The 26,213-nt window shown below is 59.6% G+C and overlaps 1 long non-coding RNA gene across 1 annotated transcript; it reads right to left on the bottom strand.

The window, feature by feature from the left end:
- LOC144369483 (uncharacterized) lies at positions 1-26,213 on the bottom strand. Its single transcript, XR_013429308.1, has 2 exons — positions 19,604-26,213; positions 1-499 (listed from the first exon to the last, which is right to left on the bottom strand). It is a non-coding gene; the product is annotated as an uncharacterized LOC144369483 (long non-coding RNA).

Below are 26,213 nucleotides of genomic sequence, written 5' to 3'. Positions count from 1 at the left end.
TTTTGAAAAAACATTTATCTAATAAGAGAAATCCACAAGGCCTTGGCATCGACCAAGGACAGTAGAGGCTGTGAGGAAGGATCAATAGGAGAACATGAGAATTCAAAGATCAGACTCTACAGAAGGTTTGAAAATAAGGATTAGGGAGCTGAAAGCAGAATTAACTTTCTAGAAAAACGAGCATAGGAATAGTTCAAAACGTAAACAGAGAGAAAGTTCTGGAAGACATGGAGTCAGAAGCCAGGAAGCAGGCGGAGTGTCTTGCCATGGATGCACAGGAGGAAGCCACTGGAAGAGGTGGTCAAACGAGGTCCAACAGTGGAACGAGTGTGAGAGTCAGAGACGGGGCGGAGCCCGGAGTGTACCTCGTGCCCGCGGGGTGCCGCTCTGTGGAGGGATCCCCCGCTTCAGGGTCAGCGCTCCCGCCTGGTGATGCAGCCTCAGCTGGAGACCAGGCAGCTGCAAGGTTCACGGGAAGTGCCCAGTGTGGAGGCAGCACCTGGACAGAGATAAAGACAACCCGAGACACAGGGAGTTTTTCCTCTTAGTTTTTGAACCATTTTCATGTGATTTTCCATTAAAAATTATGTTAAAAATATAAATCACAACAATAAATAGGCACTTCTGCCCTGATCGCAGGTGGCCAGGGCTCTGCTCAGGGCAGTATCAGCTCACACCTCACCCACTCCCTGCCCACAGCTGCTGCCTCGGCCGTGACCAGGGACAAACAGGGCGGAGCCACGGGGCCCCAAAGGGGCTGCCCGGAGGTGGCATGTACCACTTCTGCACACGTCTCTCTCCTTGACCAGCTCTCGGGGACAACTGGCCTCAGAGGACTCCGGGAGTCGGTGGGCAGCAGCTCAGCCCACCCGATCACAAAGGGAGAACTTGCCCAAACGCCTGCAAACACCTCGGCCGTCCTAGGAGAGGGGACCGGCACCAGAAAGGGGACCTCTCCCCCTGCGCAGAGCCCTTCACTTCAGATGGTGAAGAGCAAGGAACAACCACAGCCGCCTGTCTGTCACGCTCCTGCCAGTCCCTCCGCCGCTCTCTCTTCCTGTGGGGACGGCTGCCGTCTGGTGTCCTTTGGTGATGGCTAGAAGACATCCTCCGGTGGGCCACGTCTGGTGGCAGTGGTCCTGGCCAGTGGTGTTTATCAGAGAATCTCCCGATTCCCCTGCATTTTCCCATTTAAAGGGCTTTGCTTAGTAAGTTCTAGACACACACTAATGCTTCATTACTGCTTCTTAGAGAAAGGCATCAGATTTCCCTGAGTGTCCTTGCGTTTGAAGCCGATGCAGCCTGAGGTTCACATTAAACGTAAATAGATCAACCAACCAATCAAAAGGCAGAGACGGAGACCCGACTGCCCGCTGTCTCCCAGAGGCACCTTAGGTTCAAGGCGCACACAATGACAGAGCCAACAGGGGACACAGACGCAGCGCACACCCACACAGGCACGCTGGAGGGGCCACCGGTGGACAAACAGACCTGGGAGACTCGTCACTACAGACAAAAAGGACGTTTTACAATGAGAAGGGGGCCGTCCAGCTCTGTCTTGGGTCATGTTTCTTAGCCATCGTATCGTAAGTGTAAGTGACAGAGAGAAAAATAAAAAACTTACACTTAAAAAAGGTGTCAGAAGACCTATCAAGAAAGCGAAGGGAAAGCTCATGCAATGGAGAAAATATTTGCAGATCATAAATATCTGCTGTCCAGAGTATGTAACAACTCAACAATAAAAATCCAAACTCCTAAATATGAGAAAGGAACTGCCCGCCCGTGCACGTTAGAAGACGGCTTACTCAGAGCCCCCAGGTGCATGAAAAGACACCCGATAGTCGTTTTAACTTGCAGATCAAAACCCTATGAAATGACTTCACAGCCAACAGGAGGGCTGCACCTACGAGACAGACCACAACAAGTGCTGACCAGGGGGTGGACACGTTGGACCCCCGCGCTGGGGGAAATGTGAAATGTGCCATCACAGTTATGTTGAAGCATGTATGAGCACTGTGCCCTTTTGTTTTGCTGCATACTATTTCACTTTTTGGATGTCCCACATCTTGTGTGTCCACCTGGCAGCTGACCAGCATGCTGGTTCCTTTTGTTCTGGGCTAGTATCAGCCCTGCGGCTGTGGGTTTCTGTACACAGTGTGTGCACGGCATGGATGGGGTTGATGATTCTCCTAGCACCAGTAGCAGCGGAGCCTCTGGTGATGTGGCCGCCCCAGGCCTGACGTCGCCAGGAATTGCACGCCTGGAGGAACTGCGCAGATGCTTTGAAGCTGGAGGCACATCTCCCTTTCCCCCAGCACGGGGGTCCTCCGTGTCCACGCCCTGGTCAGCACTTGTTGTGGTCTGTCTCGTAGGTGCAGCCCTCCTGTTGGCGGTGAAGTCATTTCATGGGGTTTTGATCGCATTTTAAAACAACTATGGGGCGCCTTTTCATGCACTGGGGGCTCTGAGGAGCACGTGCGGGCAGTTCCTCCCGTATCTCAGTGTTTGCATTTTTACTGTGGAGTTGCTGTACACTCTGGACCCAGAACACATCATAGAAGCTGGGAGGACTGCCAAGGGGAAGGTTCCGTCACAAGCAGGTCCAGACAGGTGGGTCCACCTGCAGAGAGCAGGTCCAGGCTGCCCGGGTGGGGTACCAGGGCGGCTGCCTTGAATACAGGGCTCCTTTCTGAGGTGAGCAGACGCCCTGAAGTGCAGCCACGGTCAGTTGCACCACTCAGAACACTGGACACACGGAACTGCAAAACAATGAGTTCTGTGACTTTCACCTCAATAAACTGTTATTCAAATCAACTGTGGGTTCTAGAGAACAGGAAGTGAAATGCTAGTTAAGAGGAAACCAAGTTGATACAAACCAGAAGAGTTGGCTTCAGGAGATGATTCAAGGAAAAGGAGCACAAGAACTTAAGTACAGCTCCAGAGGCAAAATGAGACCCAAGAAAACTCAGCAGGAAATGTGAAATATGTGGCAGCAGGCTTGGGGGCAGGCCAGCATCGAGAGGAAAGAGAAAGCTCGGATGACGAGGAGGCTGCGGCAGAGATGCCCGTGCAGGGGGCCGAGCTGTGGGGGAGGAGACTCTCACCCCAGAAGCCATGCTGGGGGTCTCCTCGAATCTGGCCACCAGCCTGGGAACCTGAGAAATGTCTCAGATGCCAGTTAAAGTTGATGGTGGGTCCTTGATTTATACCTCAAGGACTTAAAATCAGCAAACGACAGTAACATGGTCATCCATGTTTATAGCAGCTCAATTCACAATAGCTAAGCTGTGGAGCCAGCCTAGGTGACCTTCAACAGATAAGTGGATTAAAAATGTGTATATATACACTATGGAATATTACTCAGCCTTAAAGAAGAGTGAAAATATGGCATCTGCTGGTCAATGGATACATACAGTGCACACAATATGTACAAATATTCACAGTGAAATAAGTGTGTGAAACAAGCCAGCCCCAAAAAACGAAGGCCAAATGTTCTCTCTGACATGCAGATGCTGACTCATAGTAGGCAGGGGGAGGAAGGAGTGGGGGTTCACTGCATCCGACAGGGAGGAGTGGCGGGAGGGGTGGGAATGGGAAAGACAGTGGAATGAATTGGACGTCACTTTCCCATGTCCTTAGAGGGACACACGACCAGGGTCACTCCACACCGTGTACAACCACAAAGCCGGGAAGTCGTGCTCCCCGTACCTATGGTATGTCAAAATGCGGTCTACTGTCATGTAAACTGAAGAAAACAGCAAATTTTTAAAAATGATGGTGAGATGCAGGTACCCAAGTCAAACCTGGTGAAATTTAATATTGAGCATAAAATTTCTTTTGAAAATGGTCAGGAAAGACAGGTTTCCCTTTTAGAAATGAGTACCAGCCTGGCCACGGTCTCCCTTCCACAGCGTCAGACTGGAGAACAGAAGGCAGCTCTCTCCTAGTGGACAGGCAGGCCCCTGGACAGCTCCACCAGCCGGGCCTTCTGCACTGGCCCTGCGGGCGGCCTTCAGGAGGACAGAGACAGTCCCTCCAGACGGAAAGTCTGCACGGGTTTCAACACTGCCATGGAGCTGACCCCCTCCAGGGCCAGCCACGCATCCTCGTGGGTGATCCTTACTGTGAGACACCTTTGTCACTCGTAACCGCCTGGTGCCAACAGACGGGGGACCCAGGGAGCGGAAGGGAAGATGCGAGGAGGTGAAGGCCCCATTTCCTCAGTGTGCACAGGAGGGATCGATGAATGTGTCTCACTCCTGACGTGCATGTTTAGTCAACATATGTTTTCTGTTCTTCAGGAAAATGGTTCACAATAATCAAATCAATAAGCAATAAACAAAGAGCCGGGTAGGAAATTGAAAGTGATGCTCAGGAATTATTCCTCATGAGCTCCGGGCCCAGCACTCCACGGGCTGGTCTCAGGCTGCGGGGAGCAGGTGAATGCCCCCTGGGAAGCCCTGCCCAGCACCCGCGTGCCCTGGAGACCTGGAAACAGGGCAGAGGTCTGTCTGTCAGGGCCAGCCACGCATCCTCGTGCGCAGCCCGCTTCCCACGTGTCATGAGAGGCCACCTCTGTGTGCCGCAGCCCAGGCCTAGAGCAGGGGACAGGGGCATCACCCTGGGCCTGGGGGTCCCGTTCATAAGTCAGGAGAGAGGAACTCTTAACACGGAGAAGTGCGTGGACTCAAGCCACAAGACGAGAGGCCATTCCCAACAGCAACTCGGTGGGTCCCCAGGGTTCCCTGAATCTCGTAGAAGACGAGGTGGCTTGCTGTGGCCGCGTTCCCCCAGCCCTTCAACAAAACAAGAAGCGGGGAAACGCAGCCGTGTGAGTGTGTGTGGTGGTGTGTGCACATACACGTGCACAGATACACACACACACACACACACACACACACACACACACCCGAGGCCGGAAAGGCAGGGGAACTGACGCCATCCAGACAGGACAAGGTCGCCTACTTGAGAAAAAATGACCTAAAGTGCACCGACTTAAGATCCCATTGATGGGAACCAGGAAGGAGGTCCCCCAGGCCAGCGTTCAGAGGTGGACAGGAAGGGGAGGCCGAGTGTGTGGAGACGCACTGACGGGGGCCTGTGGGTCCCAAGGACTGAAGCCAGCCGTCGAACAGCCCTGAGAGCAGAGCTTGAGCAAGGGAGAAGAGCCCAGCGCCCCAGAGACGGGCAGAGGAGACGTGTGCGCTCGCCAGGCCAGTCTGTGGGCGCCGTGTGCACCATCAAGGACACGCAAGAGAAGCGGACTCCAGGCCTGTCCAGAGGAGGAGCCGCGGAGCCAGGCACGGGAGCTGAGGACGGCACCGCAGGACGCACACTGACCCTCCTCCTGGAGCAGACTGCGGCGGAGCGGGGAGTGGGGTGCGCACGGCGCTCCCGAGCCAGGACGGAGGCACAGGTCACGCCCAGGCAGCTGAGAGCCGCCTTCTAGGACGCCGACCCCAGACCCACCGCAGCCCGTGGGGCTGCCATCCTGTGCCCCGGTAGCTGTGGGACCCTGAGCAGGCGGCTCGCCTTCACGCTGCTTTAATTTCTCCATCAGCAAAACGAAGCCAGCAGTGGTCAGCCTCGCGGGACCAACGGGAGGTGAGATGAGGTGACCTGGGACCATCGGGGGTGGGATGAGGTGACGTGGGGCCATCGGGGGTGGGGGTGAGGGGACGTGGGGCCGTCGGGGGGTGGGATGAGGTGACGTGGGGCCATCGGGGGGTGGGATGAGGTGATGTGGGTGTCAGCCTCGTGGGGCCATCGGGGGGTGGGGTGAGGGGACGTGGGGCCGTTGGGAGGTGGGATGAGGTGACGTGGGACCGTCGGGGGGTAGGGTGAGGTGACATGGGGTGTGAGCCTCGTGGGACTGTCGGGAGGTGAGATGAGGTGACATGGGACCGTCGGGGGTGGGATGAGGTGACGTGGGGTGTCAGCCTCCTGGGACCGTCGGGGGGTGGGGTGAGGTGACGTGGGGTGTCAGCCTCGTGGGACTGTCGGGGGGTGGGGTGAGGTGACGTGGGGTGTCAGCCTCGTGGGACCGTCTGGGGGTGGGATGAGGTGACGTGGGTGTCAGCCTCGTGGGACCGTCGGGGGGTGGGGTGAGTGACGTGGGGTGTCAGCCTCGTGGGACCGTCAGGGGGTGGGGTGAGGTGACGTGGGGTGTCAGCCTCATGGGACCGACAGGAGGTGAGATGAGGTGACGTGGGACGGTCGGGGGGTGGGGTGAGGTGACGTGGGGAAAGTCCTGAAGCAGAGGCCTGCACTTGTGTCCTGCAGGAACTCATGGGCACACGGTGTTTGGAGAAGGAGCTGGAAGACGGTGGCTCCTCACACCCACGGGGCGGACAGAACCTGAGGTCAGGTCACAGGACAGAATCATCAGGTAAGAGGCGGAAGGTGCGGGGGTGGATGTGAGACCTCAGGGGACAGCAGTGCACCTTGATCTGAGGGGAAACAGAAGACGAGGGAAAGCAGAAGGCAGAACGCTAGGAAGGGGAGAGATGGCCGTCCTCACCGCAGAGCCCGGGACAAGGACCAGGGGCCCCACTTAGGCTCGAGTGCAACTCATAGGACAAAGCAGCTCCGTCCACTAAAATGACCATGAACAGGCCGGGGGCAAAGCCCGTCTGCCCAGACGGGGCGCCTGCGTTCCGAGTCCTGGGCCTCGCCATCCCTAGAAAACAAGGACTGGAAATGTGTGCCCTGAATGTCTCCTTCCCTCAACATGAAAAGTGACATTATTTAAGGGACGGGGTCTGCTCATTACAGCCACGGAATCCGCATGAATACCAAAGACCGTGCTTCATACAAAGAGCGGCTGCCGGAGCCAGGACGCGGTGCACGCTGGGATGAGCCAGGGACGCGCAGCGGCTCTGCTCGGAGACGCCACTTCAAAGCCGGTGGCGCTGGGATCCGAGCAAATCCAATTGCGGGACATGAAGCACTGTCACCGCTGCTCTGTTAGCGTGCGGCTATCATCTGCAGGAAATATGAGGCACTAAAACTCTGACACCACATTCCTTAGAAAGAATTGCAGCAAGAAGAAGAAATGGCACCACATGAATCCAGCCCCTCAAATGAGTCGGCCAAACCTTGACAATTGATCTAGTGCCGCTGTGATTTATCCGTCGAGACGCTGACCCTCCAGTCAAGTAGATACCAGACCATCTGGGAGGCCGTCAGCGCGGGCTGCGAGGCCGCTGTGCCCTTGGCAAGGACTCCAGGGCTGGGAGAGGCCGCAGGCAGCACAGGCAAAGCTGATCCTGGGGGAACGGGGTGCGGTATGGGGCGTCGGCACCCCTCCTCAGCCCAACCCCACCCAGGCCACAGTGTCTCCCGCACGCACCCAGGATGGCTCCTTCGGCAGCGGAGGTGAGGAAAAGGGAAAGCCATGACAGGGCCCGCCCCGAGCTGCCCGTGCTGCAGAGTCAAGCCCCACAGGGCCGTGGAGAGCCGCCCGCAAACCCCACCCGCCTAGCAGGCCAGGCCCAGGGCTAGCGCAGGCCGGAGACATGGGGCACACCCTCCAGGACCCAGGCCATCCACAGAGGCAGAGCCTGCTCCCCCAGGCCCGCCACCCCTGCTGGACTGGTCGGACCCCCTGCTCTCCCAGTGCCCTTGGTTTCTCCTCGGGAAACCTGCTGTCTGACACTGTCAGTGGCCTGCAGCACTGAAGCAGTGGGCATCTGCCACCTCGATGACACATGCAGGACAGCCCAAGGAGGGCAGTGTCCAGATGTGCCAGGCCTGCTCCTGCCGGCAAGAGACCAGATCCCTGAGCCCACAGGGTGGCAGGAAGAAAGAACCTGAGTCCTCCTGGGTTGGGATCAGAAGGCCAGGCCTCGCCTGCCTCCCCAGCCTCCACCTGTAGATGCTGGCCTGGCCAGTGCTTCAGTGTCCTGTAGGACAGGCCGTGACGACCCCCGGGGCTACAGTTACCTCCTGTCCACAGGGAGGCAGTGCAGACCACAGAGGCTCCCGCCGGCCACAGTGGTGTGCACTTCACAGGGTGACCTCCAGAGCTCTGAAGGATTGTGAGCTGTACACCTCACTGACTGGGCAGCAGAGGGCGGGCTGCGAGGTGACCCCAGGGCCCCCTCGCTGACTGGGCAGCAGACGGCGGGCTGTGTGGTGACCCCAGGGCCCCCTCGCTGACTGGGCAGCAGACGGCGGGCTGCGTGGTGACCCCAGGGCCCCCTCACTGACTGGGCAGCAGACGGCGGGCTGCGAGGTGACCCCAGGGCCCCCTCACTGACTGGGCAGCAGACGGTGGGCTGCGTGGTGACCCCAGGCCCTGCTGGGACTGGAGAGCCTGCACGGCCTCACACTGCCCACCTGCTGCCCATGAGACACTGGCCACCTCCCTTAGGGCTTCTGGAGCTCCAGGTCCTCAGCCTTGGCCTCCCACAGGGTGCAGGTCTGGGCCTGAGCGAAGAGAAGCCGGGAGGAGGTTAAAGATGGCCGCAGCTTGCGGGAGGCCCAGAGGCATAGAACCTGCACTGGAGGGGGGACACCCACACCCCTTCGCTTCCCCCAGGGCCGAGCGCTGCGCAGAAACACCTGCCTGCTGTGACCAGCAGAGTCCACCTCGGGTGCTGCCCTCCTGAAGTGACTTATTAAAACAGTGGGTGACCTGGTGGTGACACAACTGGGACATAGTACTGAGGGGGGGGCTGGGCACTGAGCGCCGGGAAGCCCTGAGGGCAGCAGCCGAGCATCAGGCGGGCTGCTGTGCACCAGCTGAGGATGTGCCTCACACGGACAGGCTGGCACTCACCCAAAACAGGCACCCCGGAGGCAAGGGCCCGCACCCTCGCCCTCCCCCGCCAGAGCCGCAGGCCTCAGGGCCCTGAAGACCGATTCAAGAGCTGCTCTGTCCAGACTCAGGGACCCGTGCAGGAGGAAAACCAGAGGCCACGGCGGAACAGTCCACGGTCAGCTTCTGTCCATCTCCAGCAGGGCCAAAGACCTGCTGGTAACAGGGACACCTGGGGCTGGCCGTGCTGCCACGCCCGCTGTGGCCACTTGTCACACTGATGCAGAGCTCAGGGCCACACGCTCTGCGGGAGTTCTATCAGGCTCTCCGCAGAGTGTGCGCCATTTCTCCGCTTTGGCAATTTCATCTCTGGAAGGCAAAGTCCTCCCCTGCAGAATTGGATTTTGATTTGCTGGGGTTCACCTGACAGGCGCCTCTCCCAGGAAGAAATAGCGCTGCTCGTCTCTCCCACGCCAAGCCATCTGCTCCTCGTAATCCACAGAGGCCATCGCACGCCAGACCTGACTCTGTCCCTGAAATTACCCCCTGGGCTGCCTCGAATGGACCCCGCAGCGGGCCCTTAGCTGGCCGGGCTGCTGGGTGGGCGGCAGGGCAGCTCTGACGGCTGACAGGAGCACTGCAGCAGCAGGCCGCGGCCAAGGTCACGGGCGGCAGAAGCCCTTTAGCACGGCAAAGGCATGAGAGCAGCCCCACCACGTCCCAGGGTCAGCAATCACTGGCCCCCGCAGAGAAAATGAAGAACGCAGAGGAGCTAAGGTCACCAAGAGACAGCCCTCCCTGCATCCCCTCCTGTAGGTGCGCCCCCCCCCCAGGGCAACCTGCCAAGTGACCCAAGGACAAAGGAGGACTGAAGATGATTCCACCAAAAGGATTTCTCATTCATGAACCTGCTTATTTGGGATGTCACTAAAAAGTCCGACAAACCACTTCCTGGTGGTGATGTATCTTATGAGGGTCCCTCCCTTCTCCACCCCTGCGTATGTTTATGCTGTGTGGCTGCTGACCTGGCCCCAGGGGACTGCCAGTGACAAGGCTGAGGGGCCTGGGGTCCGTGTCCTAGAGGGAGGGGCACGAGGAAACACAGGAAACCAACCCGCCACCCTGCGACTGGGCACCGCGCCGAGCCCTGCTCCTTGGCAGCTGCACCTGTGCCCCCGCACCTGCCCCCGGCCGTGGCTGCTCCGTGGCGCAGGCTCCAGGGCCTCTGCCGTGGGCCTCTATGGTCAGTTCACTGCGCAGGTCCCCAGGCTCCACCTGCGTCGGGAGGAACCTCACCTCAGAAAACCACGTGGTGACAGGGCCACACCCGTGTCCAGCTGCTACCAGAACAAGTCCCCACAGATGCAGCTGGTGGTCCACCCAAGCGTCACAGGGCAGCAGAAGGGTTCCAGGATCACCCGGGTGAGAACCGCGGGGCCAGGGCCGTTCCTTGGCAGAATCCACTGTCGTGGCTGCAGGCCTGCGGCATCCTCACTGAGAGCCTGGCCGGGGCCCTCCCTCCTGCAGAGCGGCGAGGTGAGAGGTCCTTCTCCACCCTCCCTCTGACCAGCCTCTGCCTCCCTCTTCCACTCCTCAGCACACAGGGGACACGCCGGGCCCCATCAGCCGGGACACTCTGCCCACCTCAAATGCTAATCCCCCGTCCCTCTGCTAAGCCCCAGGGACACCACCTGTCCCCAGGCTCTGGGGGATGGGATGTGGGCACCTTTGGAGGCCACTCTTTGACCACGGCTCACAGAGTTCTCCCTTGACTCTCTGATGCTCAACGGGGACAAGGTGTGGAGGCAGAGTCAGCCTGCACAGCCACAGCATGCCCTGTCCCTGAGCATCCTGAGGACAGTGAAGCTCTGAGGAGGCGGTGGGCCCAGGTCGGGCAGGCGGGTCCCGGGCACACTGAAAGGGCATCGGGATCCATTAGAGTTCTCCAGGACAGAATGACGTGTTCTGATCTATGTTCTCCAAGATCAGCCTGCTCGCTGGCATTTGGCGTGATATTTGAAAGGTGTCCGGGAAGCCCGGGTAGGATCTGGGCTGACGAAGGGGGAGACGTGCTCTGCAGAGAGCGAGCGGATGAGCCTGCAGGAGGACGCAGGGGGCAGGCGAGCACCAGGCACAGGGCGGGCGGGGACGGAGGGCCTGGCCGGGGCGGAAGTCTGCGGGATGCCAGGCGAGGGGCAGTGCTGGGTCTGTCCCCGGCGGCCCCTTAGGAGTGATGAATAGTGCTGAACTCGGAGCTGGCCGCTTCCTTACACCATCACTAACTGCCATTGAAGAATCGATGGTTGGAAGGAAAGGAGATCTCTGCAGAAGGTCAGCTGCATGTGCAGGGACGGGTGCCCAGGGGGAGGGGCCGGGCACAGGGCGAGGCTCCAGACACACTCTGCCTGAGAACTTAGTGGGGAATCAGTCACCTGGCAATCGGGGGAACAGGCCCGCTCCTTCCCCCTGGCCCCTCTGTATTTCCCCCTTTCCTGCACGTAGGTAATTTCCCCTGGAAGATGCTGTAGGTGGTATGTGAAGTGTCCAAGGAGCAGGCGGTGCCTGTGCACACAGGAGCAGGACACCCAGTGTGGACCTCCAGGCCTCAGCCGAGCCCGGGCCCTCAGCAGGAGGCTGCCCAGACCTGTCTTGCCAACCTAGGCCCTTGGCTCTGGGTTTCTGCCCGTGGTGAGAGCGCACGGTTTTCCACCCCCGCCCCAGCAATCAAGAAGTGCCATCTCTGGGGCAGAACCAAGGACATTGGGATTTGTTAAAATGGTGAAATGAAGAGCAAACAGTACAGTGAGGGTATGACCTGACTCTAAGAAATGCTGTCCTCTCCAGCAGTCAGTGCAAATTCACGCCCCACACACGTGCCTGGTCCCCAAGCTCCATCCCACTCTGCTGAGAGGTCCAGCCACAGGCCCCACCATGCCCATATCATGTGGAGAGAATAACAACATACAAACCTTCATGGTGACCCCTGGGCCTTTGTACATTCTGCAGAGCTGTTTGAACCCTAAACTAAATGAGCAGACTGGTGAGTAACAGGATCCGGAGGGCTTTGCGCCTGCCTGGCTCAGGAATTCAGAGCTGATGCTGTGGCCCCATTTTTCTTTCTCTTTAAAGGAGGAGCACCTGCTCAGCAGACCAAAGGACACACTGACCCGCGCCTCGCCCTCCAGGTACACCAACAGCCTCAGCCCCAGCCCCAGGGACGGACGTCAGGTCCCGGGTCAGACTTGCCCAGCCTGGAGTGAGGAGCCTGTCCCAGGCAGCTGCCTGGTTCCGGGAGCCACCTGCTAACCCACCCTCACCCGCACACCCGGCCCTCGCACGGGGAAGAGGTCTGAGGCCCCAGGAGAGACGGGGTTGGGGCCTCAGAGCATGGCCTCGGCACCCGGGAGTGAGACGTGTGTCCCCTCACACCGCGAATCTCAACAGAGCTGCGTCCACAGGGAGGGAGGCAGGTGGTGAGGCTGGCTGCCGGGCCCACACCAGCCGAGGGACAGGCTCGGGGCCACGCAGCAGCAGCACCAGGGACAATGGGTGCCGGGCACGGCCAGCCAGTGCCCGCGCCCTCTCACGACATCAGCCCACGGTTGTCCACCCGGGACAGAGCCCCGCTCCCCTGCTCTGTGCCGTCAGACCTCCTGGAGTCCCGGAGCTCTCTCAGCGCATCCCAAACCTGGGCCCCGCACGCTCCGCTCCCTTTCCAGTGCTCTTCTGAGAAGAAAGCCGTGCCTGGACCCCGCGGGCATTGCCGGGGGAGCAGGGCAGTGTGGCCCAGGAACAGCCGGCAGCCCACCAACTTGACCAGCAGCCCCCTTCCGGGTCTGTGCCAGAAGGAACAGGGTCTTGAAGATGCCCCGTCTTGGTGCTTCTTCCGCTCTGTGACTGCCCAGAATGGATGAGAACACAGGCTGGCCACGAGGTCCACGGTCCAGGGGACCTCGCTGGTGGGACTCTGGTGAATCCAAAGGCAGCCCAGCATCCATGGCCACAGGGTGTGCCCAAGAATCAGCCAAACAAACTTGAGGAGACCCACTCTAGAGATGACTGTTCACCCATGACCTGGCACCCCGTGAACCCACAGAGGGCTGGGTCCGTGACCTATCACCTCTCAGAGGTCCCACCTGGTCGCCCCCTGGGAATCCCACGACAGGAAGGAACGTCAGCGCGAGTCTTGGGGGGCGGTCACCCACGTTCACAGCAGACCTATTCAACAGCTGTGTCTGTCACCTGAAGCAGGGACAGACAGAGGGAGGTCTGGACAGGCAGGGGAACACCAGTCAGCCCCCAATGAAATCCCGACACCTGCCGCCAGGAGGCTCACTGGAAGCCATGGCACCAAGTGACCTCCAGACACAAGGGACAGGTGCCGTGTGCGCCTGCTCACGGGGAACCTGGAGCAGCCCAACTCTGGGAGAGAGCTTGGGGGACCCGTTAGAGCTCAGTGGGGAGGCTCTGGCTTTGCAGGAGGAAAGAGTCTGGAGACGGCAGTGGTGGTGGCCCTGGGACAGGCACATGCAGGTCGTGCCCTGGCTGCACTTGAAGTGACGCGGTAGCAGGCCCCGTGCACACGGCACCACAATAAAGGTGCAGGGAGAGAGGCCGGTGGAGGGCAGGCGTCCTGTGCTGAGCTGCTCGCCCGGGCTCGCAGCGGGGAGAAGACAGTGGGTCTGCTCAGGCCTGGGACCCGCCCTGATGGCTGGGTGACTCTGGACCGACCAGCTTTAGGCTCCACCGTATAAACCGAGAGAGGACCACCCCCTCGCAGGCCTGGGGAGAAAACCAGATGCGTAAAATCGCTGCTTCTGCTCCACACAAGCCAGGCCCGGGGTACATATGCACGGCCAGGCCCACCGTGCCCACGTGCCACCCACCAACACGCACGGCCAGCTGGAGGCCCGCCAGCTCTGCTCCCTGCCGGCAGCTGCCGTGAAGCAGTTGGTGGAGCAGGGGCCTGTGGAGGCGCGGGCAGCCTTGCCCAGCTCACAGCAGGTGGAAGGCAGCCGTGCCGGGCGTGAAGGGCACCTCACTCCTGGAACTGTTGGAAAGGCCTGAGCGAGGGTCAGGGCCCGGCAGCCAAGAAGCACAGGAGAAGGTGCCGCGCACGGAGCTCCAGTTCTCCCACCAGCACGTGCAGCTGTCCGTGATTTTGACGGTGGCCATCCTGTCGTGTGGAGGGGCTGGGCGTGCCCTGGTGGCTGAACATGCCATCCTCCGGCCTCAGCCTCCCAAGGCACTGGGATTACAGGCGTGTGCGACTGCGCTGGCGTACAGGGGAGCTGGTGCACACGATGTCCGAGGAGGGGAGGGCCCGCAGCGGGTGTGGCGCACCTCCGGATCGTGCCGAGAAGCAGAGAAGAGAGCTGTGGGTGACAAAGAGAAGCGCTGATCCTGACCCGTGTTGTCCTCTGTCACACATCAGTGACTGCTGCTGTCTCTCCAGACACCCAGGCACAATGACTCCTGAGCCGCCACTCAGCACCCTGCCTGTCTACACACAGAGGTGAAATCACTGCCCCACGTGCCTGCCCTGCTGGGCTTCCTGTCCCACTGTCCTCAGCGTCCCGTGTGCCATGCCACACACGGGAGCAAGCCTCAATGTGTCCTTCCAGCCCCTCCTTACCCCCGGGACAGTCCTCGCCCTTCCGCACGTGGCCTGCACGCAGCCTCCCCAGTGACGAGCCCAAACAGCCTCCCCACCTGCCCAACCCATCATGTCGGTGGTGCAGGTCACCTGCCTTAGTCACCCAGGTCCTGGGGCATTGCCTGCCGGGGTCAGTTATTGATGGAGCTGCTGTTGTCCTTGTTCCCAGTTCCTTCCAGACACTGTAGAAGGACCTGAGTGATCTACTGACCAGGAGGAAGCAGGTCGGGTCAGCGAGGAGTCACAGATTTCTTTAAGCATCCACGAATCCACCTTCCCGCATCACACGCCTGCCCTGCCGGGGTCCCAGGTTGGCAAGAACCCTGGGTGACATGCTCCTCCTCAGATGGCCTTCTGAAGACTTGGAAACCGGGGAAAGGCACTGGGCGCTGTGTGCAGAACGCTCGTGCAGAGCAGCTAGCTGCAGGTGAAGCAGGGAGCCCAGGGCCCGCTGCTCCGGTGTGCAGCTCCCACAGGAGGAGGCCACCCCTGAGGACCTGGCCACATCCCTGGGCTCCAGGCACAGGAGCAGGAAACCAGCCCCAGAGCAGAGAGCCGCTTCTGCCTCCACCCTGCAGGGGGCACAGAAGAGCAGGCACCTCCTGTCCTGGGCACAGCAGCCTGGGCGCAGGGGATCAGGGGGGCCAAGGTCCTGCGGCTGGTTGCTCCCACTTTCCTGGAGCCTTCCACCACGGGCGGAGCAGAGCCACTGACAGCTTGAAGTGGGCTGGGGTCCCTGGCGGCCCCAGCACCACTGGCTGAACACAAGCCACACTCCTGCTCTGCAGCCGGGCCAGCAGGTCTCCGGTCTCCACCTCAGCTCTGGGACCCTCGGCCTAGGATGGTGCAGCCTGGGCCTCCACTGTCCCCACGCTGCCCTCAAGCCCACAGGCCTTCAACCCAGAGGACAAGTCGGCACATGGAGGAGGCGTTTCCAGGCAACGGCGGGAGCTCTCGGGTGCAGCCCTCCCCCCTGGACTCCAGGGACTCCCTCACACCTCCACTGCCCTCCCTCTCAGGAAGTACCTGCCTCCCACAGATGGCCCTGGTGGCCCAGGGAGGAGGCAGCCAGAGCCCAGGTGCCCCTGAAGGCCGCAGGGTAGGTGGTGGGAGTCGCTGCCCAGCGCTCTGAGGAAAGTGAGGCCTGTTCAGCTGACACCCAGCCTGGACTGGAAGGAGCCCCTCTGGTTGCCACCAATGTGTGCCTGCCTCAAGAAGCCAGGAGCCCAGCAGGCGGGTCACACATCCCCACAGCCTGTCACGGTGGGAGGGACAAAAGGAAGGAAGGTGGACGCTGGCCCTTCAAAGTCAGCCCGGCTCACACAGGCAGTACTGTCTGCTGACAATGGTGCTATCTCCAGCCCTCCCTTCCCGTGACCCAGAGGCGTGGTTCTCCCACTCCTGGGTGTGCAGCGGCACACATGCACAGAGACACACATGCACACAGACACACATGCTGCACACACACGCACACTGGTGTGTGCACACATGCATATGTACAGACACATGAAGCTACTCACAGCACCATGTGTTCAGGTGCACAGACACACATATACACATGTGTGTACACACAAAGACTTGTGTGTGCACATCAGCGATAGGCAGTGTTTTTGTGTGTGCAAGCTTTGAAACATGCTCATATGTGCATACATACACCAGCACACATATGTGGAGCACAAGAAATATGGCTGTGTGCACAGCCTCACACAGGTACACATGTGTTCACGTACCATTTTTGTGCATGCCAGCTCACAGAGCATGCACATGTGCACACACAAATACACACCAGCAATAAACAGATGCACACATGTACTTACGATTTCCTTGAGGCTGGAGAGACACTCCGGGTTTTTACCCTGGGCCTGCCTGGCTGATGACCTGCTGCTGAGCACCAACTTCCCCGCAGCCCATCGAGAGGAAGAAATATGGAACCATTATCACACCATTAACTCAGAGCTAATGGTCCAGGTTCATCACCCCTTTTTCCTGATGCGACATAACCGCATGAACCTGCCCCGTCCAGAGACTGACTCATCAGCGGCAGCCACAAATCAGCCTCGCTGGGCGAGGGGAAAGCCACGCCTGCTCACCTTCTGGCTCGGAGGGCAGGTGGGCCGCGTTGGTCAGGAGCTTGGTTCACGGTTCCAGTCAAAAAGCACAGCCTCTGTTGGGTGGAGCTGTGTGCAAGGTTGCTTGGCGGGAATCCAAGCCACGCTCCCCGAGTGCAAAAGCGAGGACGACGGAGCCAGCGGGCCTGTGGGGGAGGCTCCGCCTGTCCTGTGGTGTGGCCCTCTGCTCTCGGCAGGTCTTCGCAGTGTCCTAGCTCCTGTTGTGACCAGAGGGACCACGTGGAGCAGCCAATGCAGTAAACCAGGACCCTCAGAGCCCTGGCTCTGCTGGCCACCCGGAGGTGCTCGCTGTCCCTTCCTCCCCACGTCCTTCACAGGAGAAGGACACACATCCCCTCTGAGAGGAGCGACGTGGGAACCCTTAAAGGAAAAGGCCTCCTCTCCCTTGACCTTTGAGAGCCATCATCCCCGCCCACCCACCCCTCTCCTGACCACAGATGGGCCACGCCTGTCTGTGCCGGTGCCTGGCACACAGGAGAAGGTGCCCGCGGGCCCTCCCAAGAGTGGGTGCTGGGCGCAGAGAAAGGCAGAGACGCAGGCGGGACCAAGGCAGGAGAACGGTTTCCTGGGTAGATTCTTCAGAACGTGTTAGAGTAAGGAATCAGAAAATCGCAAGAGAGAAAGGTCGGAGTTAAAATGCAATCCGACGGTTAGATGAGGGCTCTGGTGAGGAGGAGGCTGAGTTGTCAAGTCACCCCAAGAGCAGATAGAGGGTCTGGGCGCTCATGCCCCCACACTCACAAGTGAAGCCTCACTCCCACGCGAGGGTGGCAGGAGGGGCCTTTGCAAGGAACGAAGTCATGGGGAGGTGCTCTTGGGTGGCATCAGTGCCCCATGAAGACCCACGGGAGGACAGCGTGAGCAGAACACAGGCCCTGCAGACACCCGCCCTGCCTAGGGCCTCTGGCCTCAGAGCTGTACAGAGAGAATTTGCTGTCCCTTCGCCACCAGTGTTGGTACTCTGCCAGAGCAGCCCCCAGAGCTCAGCCCCTCAGCCAGGGGAAGGCCCCCAGGAGGGTGTGCTGTGCGGCCCCTTCCTACCAGGAGCAGCGCTGGCCTCCCAGCCTGGGCAAGGAGCCGCAGCACCAGAGACACAGGGTGGGCACAGAGAGGTGGGGAGCATGGCGGCGACACTGGAGGTCCCGCTCTGCCTCCTGCTGACCAGGGCCTGAGGCTGCAGGGGCAAGCTCACGATGTGGCAGCAGCCCCCGACTTCCAGCCCCGACTTCCAGCGGGTGGAGCTGGAAGGGAGGGGCCGCCTCTCCACTCCACCTCCCCAGGCACCACGCGCTGCCTTCTGTAGTGGACTCCAGAGCTCCCAGAGCCCACTTGGCCTGCGATGGCCATGGGCGGTCAGCTTGTCAGTGAGGCTGACTTCGTTTAGTGAGACTTACTTTGCTTTGGAGGGCTCAGTCTGTGGTCGACTGGCTCCAAGGCAGAACCACCATGGCATAGGGGGCTGCTCAGCTGGTAGAAGAATAAACTGCAGGGCACCCCCCCACTGCCTCCAACCAGGTCCACTCCCCGTGCCCGTTCAGCCATGAAGGGGTTACTGCACTTCATGGACTCATCATTGCCTGAAAGCCCCGCAACCCTCTCTCGCGCCTTCAGATCCAGTGGCGTGGCTGACCGGCCCACCCACCGACGGGTGCCGACCTCTCGCTCAGCTTCCCTCAGGCGACCGGCTTGATGGGTCATTTCTCTGTGAGAACTGCCACCCCTTAGGGGCTCAAGAGCCTGGTCTCCCGCTCACAGCCCAGGGCCAGGAACCAGCACAGGCTGACGGGAGAGGCCTTTCCTCCCTCCACAGGGGCTCCCTGGGAGCGCTGGACTGGGCCTGGGAGGCCAGGCTGGCGTCATGCCACCCATGGGGTGGACTAGGCCATGGCTGGGGCACAGCTCCTCTACCCCCGTGGCCTCACCCTGAGAGCCCCTCACCTGGGGGACAGAACAGGCTCTCCATGGGCAGAGAGGACCCAGGAACAACAGCAGAGGCTGCCCGAGGCCCCTCAGGGCCCAGCCCAGCACTGCACACCGTCCGCTCCACTGCGTCCCCAGGTCAGAGTGACCACAAAGCCACCAGGTTGGAAAGGAGCTTCAGGGAGGATCAGAGCCATCTCTGCAGAGCCCCCCGCTTGCCCCTCACGTGGTGTGGATGCCATTCCCCGGGTCCTTGTCTCCTGGTGACATGGCCTGAAGCCAATGAGGAGAGGCCCTTCGACACCCTCTTGGCCTGGGAGGGCAGCCAGGAGGGTTGAATGTGTGCTCAGCGCCCCGCTCTGCAGCCTCCCAGTGTGACCCGAGGTGACCAGGCTTTCAAGCCCAGAGTCCCCAGGTGTGGGAGGACGAGGGTGGTGCACACCTCCTGGGCTGTTGGGGCTCAGTGAGCCCCTGTGCCAGCCCCCTGGGCAGGCAGGCCTCCACCACGGCCAAGTCCCCCAGGGGAGTGCTCTGGCCACCTCCTCAGCAACGTCACTCCAAACACACTCACCCTGATTCCCAGTGGGGATGAGCCCACTTGCTTTTGTTTGGGGCACCTGCCATGAGCCACTTGGCCAGGTGAGGTGGGACATGTGGCCCTGTCTCTCCCCGCCCAGGTGCTGGTGCTGGGGTGGCAGAAGGCTCTGGCTCACCTGGGCCTGTGTAGCTGGGCAGTGATGTGGCCTTCTCTGTGCTCCCCCCCGAGGTAGGACTGACCCTGTCCTCTCGGGACTCAATCCCAGAAGTCCCTGAGCGCTGGGCAGAGTGGCACGGACACTCTGGGCTTGTCTGGCTTGATCACTTCGCGATGCAGGAGATGACGGAAGGTCTTCCCATCCCTCCCCTCTGACCTCTGAGTCCACCTTAAAGATGCAGCACTTTATCACTTATTTATATTGCTTTATGCGATGTGCTTCCTGTGAGCCAAGCCCAGCGTGGCGAGACACAGCCTGCATGAATAAATGAACACCCAGGAAGCCCCAACCCCGCAGACCGCCCGACCGCCTACTGCCTGCCTGCCGGCCGGCCTCGAGGATGCTCATCGACCGCCCCTGCTCTCGACCCCCGGCCCCTGACCTCTGTCCTTGGAGAGGAGGGTCACGTCAGCAGCTTTCCTGCAGCCATCGGTAAACCTTGCTGAGTTAGACCCTCGTTCCTCTTCCTGATTAGACCTTCCGTTCTGTTTCCATCTGGAAAAATGTCATCGGTTCTGGTGATTTACTTCCCTCGGGTCTGTCACGTTGCCCCATAACCTCGTTCCCAGGGACTTCAATCTCTCAGCGCCTGACTTGGACTTATTGTGAAAGATGTCCTCAGAATAAGAATCGTCTTGCTGCTCTGCGAAGACCAGCGCTCAGGGCGGCCAGCTGGCTGCCGCCAGCCTCCTGCCCACTGGCCGAGCTCCAGGTGCCACTGTGTCTCTGGTGCCATGGGAAGGGGGGTGGCTAGAGGACACTGAGGGCCTCAGGACTGTGGTGGCAGGGTCACACCTTAGCTGGGCGAGGAGGCCACAGAGCCACAGAATAGCAGGACTGGGACCTGGGAGACCCGGCTCACATGGAGCCCCACCTCCTGCCCAGCGGAGGCACAACCGGGCTCTCCCAGAGGTGCATCAGGGCCTGGAGCCCAGAGGCCCACGTCCAGCCAGGAAAGGAGTGCCCAGTCCTTTCCTAGACAGAGTGGCCTAGCTGCTCTGACAATGCCACTGTCCTCAGGAAACGCATCAGGAATGTCAGCAGAGCCACCCACCACACCTCAGCTCGCAGAGGTGTCTGCCACCAGCCGGTGAAGCGATCCAGGCCCTTCGCACCACAGACCTTGCCAGAGCCAGGCTGTGAGTCTGCGTGCCCTGGCTCCTCCCACCCCAAGACCAGCAAGGAGCACCGGCAGGATTTGCTGGAGGGACTGATGGACGGACGGATGGACAGATGAGTGGGTGGGTGGGTGTTCTGCGGTGAAGGCCTCCTTGTGTTCATTTCCAGAGTGAGCGCCCCACGGTGCTCCCCGCTGCCCCAGTGTGGCTGTGGGCAAGTGCTCATGCTTGTCACAGGCAGCTTGGCATCCAGGGCCTGGGGCACTCAGCACAGGCATGTGCATAGGAGGTGGCTGTGGGGGCAGCCAGGGCGGCAGAGGACAGGATCCACCATGTGTGGTCAGCTCTGGGACCATGGTAAAGCAGATGATGATCCTGCAGGTCTGGGTGGTGCCAAGGCCTTGCCACAGGTCCAGGACCACACCTGAGTGACAGCGACATGGGACACATCTGCCTGTGCACACCCTTTCCTGGGATCGAGGGTGGGCTTGTGGTATAGGATTCAGGATGCTGGGAGATGATGATGAGGGCTGACGGTGGGACGAGCGAGGGTCCTGCCCCACTGAAGGGGACTGGAGAGTCCTGGGAACACTGTTTGAGGGGACTCCTGAGTTCGAGGGGGCCAGGGCTCCTCCACCATCAGCAGAGTGTGCGTGGAACAAGGGTTACCCGATGCTGTGGCCCCCCACTAGTTGCAGCCTCCTGCTTGACCAGCGTGAGAGGAACAGGGCTTTCCCAGGTTTATTTCCGCCTCTTACATTTTTAAAGACTAACTGTGTGTTCCTCTGTTCCATTAAGACAACAGCCGGCAACCTTGAAGGTGCCCTCTGTGCACTTCCCTGGGCTCCCGGGAGACCGCAGAGCAAGGCTGCAGGAAGGGGCTTTATGAAATACCAGCCCGCCTCTGGAATGAGTCTCCACCTCACTGGTGGCCACAGAGCCACAGGTGCCACACAGGTTGCCCTGTCAAGGAGCCTTGTCTAAGTTTTATTAAAATCTTTCTGAAAATTTCATCCTTTTCCTCCTGGAAGCCAGTTGGACTAGGCACCGCTGGCCTCTTCCATGCTGGAATGATGGTGTGACCTTGAACTCAGCCTTTGTGTGTGCCCACAAGCCTGCTCTGGGGACCAGGGCCACCTTCTCTGCAGGGCCCTGGCTGCTGCCCTCAAACCCCTCTGGTTACACCTCTCCTCCCCACCTGCTCCATCACCTCCTGAGCCAGGAGGACCCTCTCCCCTGACCCACCAGGTGGTGGACGTGCGTGTGTCCATGTCCCTCTCCAGCTTGTCCCCTGGGGATGCCAAATCTCAGGTGGAACCTTTACCCTGAAGACTGCTTTGCTGAGTGAGCTCAGTCCTGGCGTCCAGGAGACAGCCCTCTGGGTGCCCCAGGCTCTCCTCCTTCCTCCAGCGCTGCCCATCCCACAGAGCATTGCTGCCTGACAGCTGTGTCCTGGACCCTCTGCTGAGCTCCCTCGCTGGCCTGCTCTGGAAGGTCGTTAGCCAGGAACCACCCCCTCTGACCCTCACTCTGTGTGCGAAAATGAATACGCAAGTCGTGGTTCTGACTCGATCTTTTCACACACAAGAGCCACGGCCCAGAGACTGGTCTGTGCCTGCTCGCCCTCCAGCTCCCCATCGAACCCACCTACGGTCCAGTGCTGTCTCCCGTCGCCATCTGCAAGCCAGGCCACTGTGCACACCAGACCCCTGGGCCCGTCACACTAACACCACGCACCACACAGACACCAACGCCCCAGTGACACCAGGTTGATGCCATGCTTATGCCACCATAAAGTCACACTGACACCATACACCATACAATCCATACAGTGCCATGTTGACATCATACACCCTGCCAACACGACGTGAATGTCAGGCCGACGCCATTCACCATGCTAACAGCACGCTGACCACACTGGTGTGCCGGGCTAATGCCCCCAGCCGGCACCCAGCCTCTGCAGACTTTCAGGAGCACCAGGGCAGGCGCCCACATGCCACGCCTGACTCCAGCGTGAACTGAACCTGAACCTTATTGGCACAAATCAACAGGGGCTGAGAGGAGCCACGGAGGTGGCGTCAGGAGTTGAGCTCCCACGCGGGTCCTGACACCCTCTCAGTGGGAGGCAGTCGGACATGAGCCTGTCCCCAGTGCCCCACGATACTCCTGCCAGTGGCCACACTCTTCCACAGCTGCAGTCCCACAGAGCAGACACCTCGACAGACTCGGAAAGCTTCAAGCCTTCGTGACAGATGTGCTGGGTCCCATGACAGAAGCGCTCCAGCAGAGAGCAACAGCCACGCTGTCACGCCCCGTCAGCGGCCACCCGGGCCACCCGCTGACTGGACCTCTCCAGTGTCTCCACACCCGTCACAGCTTCCTCACCTCTTCTTCATTTAAAATGCAAGTCCTTCAGGCCACTTCCACCAGAAGGCGGACGGTCCACCCTGCAGAGAGCCCTCGCATACACAGTCCCCGGTGCACTGGGCGGCAGAGATGTCCTGCTCCTTCACCATGACACGGTACATATCGGGCATCGTGGCGCAGGCCGACCCAGCCCAGCACAGGCACAAACAGGACCTGCACGTCTGTTCTGAAGGCTGAGGCAGGAGGATCGTGAGTTCAAAGCCAGCCTCAGCAACTGAGTGAGGCTCTAAGCACTCCGTGAGACTCTGAGTTTATTTTTATATTTAAATACAGCATTAAAAAGGACTGCGGGTGTGGCTCAGTGGTCACTTCCCCTGGGTTCAATTCCCAGTACCAAAAAGAAAAGTGAAATCTAAAGTGACAAAGTAAAAGCATTGTTTAAAGGAGGAGCAGATTTCCACACTTCCCTGGGAGGATCTGACAGGACTGGCTAGAGTGGGGACAGGTAAGCATGAGCCCCCAGGACCTGGCCACCAGCTAGGACTGGGAACCACCCAGAGCACTGACCTTCATCAGGTTGCCCCTCCTCCCCACAACTGGGCTGAAGGCAGCTGCTTCCCAGGGCGCCTTTAATAAAGCTCACTGCATCTCCGCTGAGCTAATCTAATCACTCAGGTGAGTGACTCTCTCCATTTACACCAGCTGCTTTCTGATGGCGCTCCCAAACGTGTCAACCACCACACAAATCAAACAGGGCACAGCGGCCCCCCGCAGTGACCCTCCCTGCTTAATTAAACTGCATCTAGCAGTGACCTGGATGGCGGGCGCTGTCCCCGGCACCACACCATGAAATCTGCCAGGAGCTAGCTCTCCCCAGGCAGCCCTAGATACCCTCCAGCCTCAGAGGCCACCGTGCCTGCAGAAGATGCTGCTCAAGGGCACCGCGATGGTGGAAGGCAGGCTGAGGTGGGGAGGCAGAAGCCGTGTGCTTTTTAATTATTGCAGATCTCACCTGAAAAAACGGTACCTCTGTCAGAGTTAAGGGATGACTAATAGTTTCTCTCCCCATGCATCTGGCAGAGCGGTGCCCAGAATTATGATAATTGCCCCTTGTCTATACATACTGTCTTTCCTCCAAAGTCTGAATCTTCCAAAGATTGCTTCAATTTATCGTTCAACACTGCCGAGGGCAGAAAAAAAGTAATATTAGTGGGTCAGACAAATAGATCCATTTGATAGGGGTTAACCAGAGAAGAGGTAAAAGTCCCTCATCACAAGTCTAGCATTTTACATGGTGGTCAAGTCAGGGAGGATTCAAATTGTCCTCTAGAGGTGCATTAGTTGGGGTAACAAACTCTGAAACAAGTGGCTTTGCCCACGGAAACCTACCTGCTGTTCAGATCCCAAATGGACATGTCACCTCCTTGCAGTGACCCAGGGACCACGGGCACTCCAACCTGTGGGACTGCCAGGGCATCCATGGAGCCCTTGGCTGACCTCTGCATTCAGCTGGCCCTGGGGCACAGGCCAACAGCATGAAGGGCCCATGATGGGCAAGGACTGGGCACACAGCACTCACTGCCGCCCTCGCTGTTGGCCAGAACCCCATCTCCTGGCCATGACTGACGGCAGAGGAGGCTCGGCCACAGAGTAGGCAGGACAGCCAGGAGCCTCCAGCCCAGAACACGGCACCTGCTTCCTTCCTATCCTCCCTGAACAGGAAACACCGGGCTGTGGAGCCAGAGAGGTGAGCAGGCCCACAGAGCTCTCGCACGCTGACCACACCAACAACCGACAGCATTCAGGGCTGTCATCTGAGGACTCCAGGGGGCAGCTCTGGCGGGCCAATTGGACAGGAAGTCGTCCTGACCAGTGGCCAGTGCAGCGGGGACCTCCTTGGTTTGCCTTCTCTGTCCTCAGCTTTGTCCCCAAGGCAGTTGGAGGCTCAGAGCTGCGCCCCCAGCAGGACAGAACCACTGGGGGAGAACCCCCTCTCTGGGCCGGACGCTGGAGGCGGGTCTCGCAGGCCCGAGAGCAATGGCATGGCCAGGCCCTCTTGTCCTCCTCCCACCCCTTGCCCTGCTCTGGCCTGCCCAGTCATGCAGGGTGCAGACGTCACCTCTCTGGCTGGAAGGACGGAGAAAAGGGGCCTCTGCTCTCCAGAAGCACTGGAGGGAGTCCACTGGTTCTCGCTTTCGTCTTCCCACCAACCCTGAAACATCCCTTAGGGAACGGCAAGACAGCCCCTGGGAACAAATCGAAGGGAGGGAAACCAGAGCTTTCTAACCAAAGGCCGGGGGCACTGGTGTCCTGTGGCCTGGAGAGCACTGGGCAGTGCCCGGGGAGGCAGTGTGAGAGAAGGTCCCCAACAATGAGGAGCGACCTGCCCGGTCACACTGTGAGTCAGCGGCGGTGCCAGAACAGCGTTCCACAGGTTGGGGCTGGAAGCCCAAGACCAGGGTGGCCGCACGTGTCCAGCTCTGGGGAGGGCCCTCTTCCTGGATCACAGATGGGTACCTTCTCACTGTGTCCTCAGAAGGTCCCCTGTCCTCTGGTCTCTCTTCTCACAGGGTCACTGATCCCCTCATGGTGGCCCCACCCTCACGGCCTCGTCCAGCCCTGATCACCTCCAAGGGCCCATCTCAGTCACCATCACACCTGTCCAGGGCTGCAGCATGCAATTATGGGGACACAATTTCAGTCTGTGGCACAAATTAGAGGATTTGGAAACTGAACTGGCACTAAAGTCACTCCCCAGCAGGTGAGACAGCCCCTGTGGTCATACCTGATGGCCCCAGAGAATCGGAGTACAGGTTCTCAGCTCATGCATGGTCGACACCTCAGCTGGACTGTCCCTGGTGGGAGAGACTGTCCTGTGAAATGCAGGAGTTTTGCAGCATCCCAGGTCTCTATCCACTAGATGCCAGCAGCAACCCACAGCTGGGACAATCAGAAGTGCTCTGGTCACTCCCAAAGCCCTCTTGGGGCAAAGTCACCCCTGGCTGAAAACCACTGTCGTAAACAGGACTCGGCACCTTGGGTACGGGATTCACTATGCCTGGGATGTAACCTGAAATTGCATGACATCCTTAGAGCCAGGAGAATCTGACAGACTCACAAGTTTGGGGAGACAGCCCATGTCTAGCTTGAGATGTCCCAGAAGTCTGAATCACCTAAGCTTTAAGGCAGCCCAATGGCTGTGCTCATAAGGTACAGGTGACCAAGGTGAGCCTTCCCAGAAACAGAGAAGGGCGGTGCCCTAGGGAGATGAGCTACGTTAAACCGAGAGCTTCAGAACTGAAGGAAGACACTAGCCAAAACCAAGCACAAGGAAGCTTCAGTTGCAGAACTCTGAGAAGGGGGAAAGGAGAGCTTGATGACAGTGAGCACAGTCGTCTCAGATCAGAGAGGAGGGAAAGAGTGGGGAACACAAGAAGAAAAGCCGCTTCCGAAACCCAGTTCCGACCTCCCAGCACAGGGTCCTGCCCCAGCAGCTCCCTGGCAAAC

The sequence above is a fragment of the Ictidomys tridecemlineatus genome, chromosome 12 (assembly GCF_052094955.1).
Source record: "Ictidomys tridecemlineatus isolate mIctTri1 chromosome 12, mIctTri1.hap1, whole genome shotgun sequence".
NCBI lineage: Eukaryota > Metazoa > Chordata > Mammalia > Rodentia > Sciuridae > Ictidomys > Ictidomys tridecemlineatus.
The sequence above is the reverse complement of the archived record's forward strand: the minus strand, read 5'-3'. Positions and strand labels throughout refer to the sequence as shown.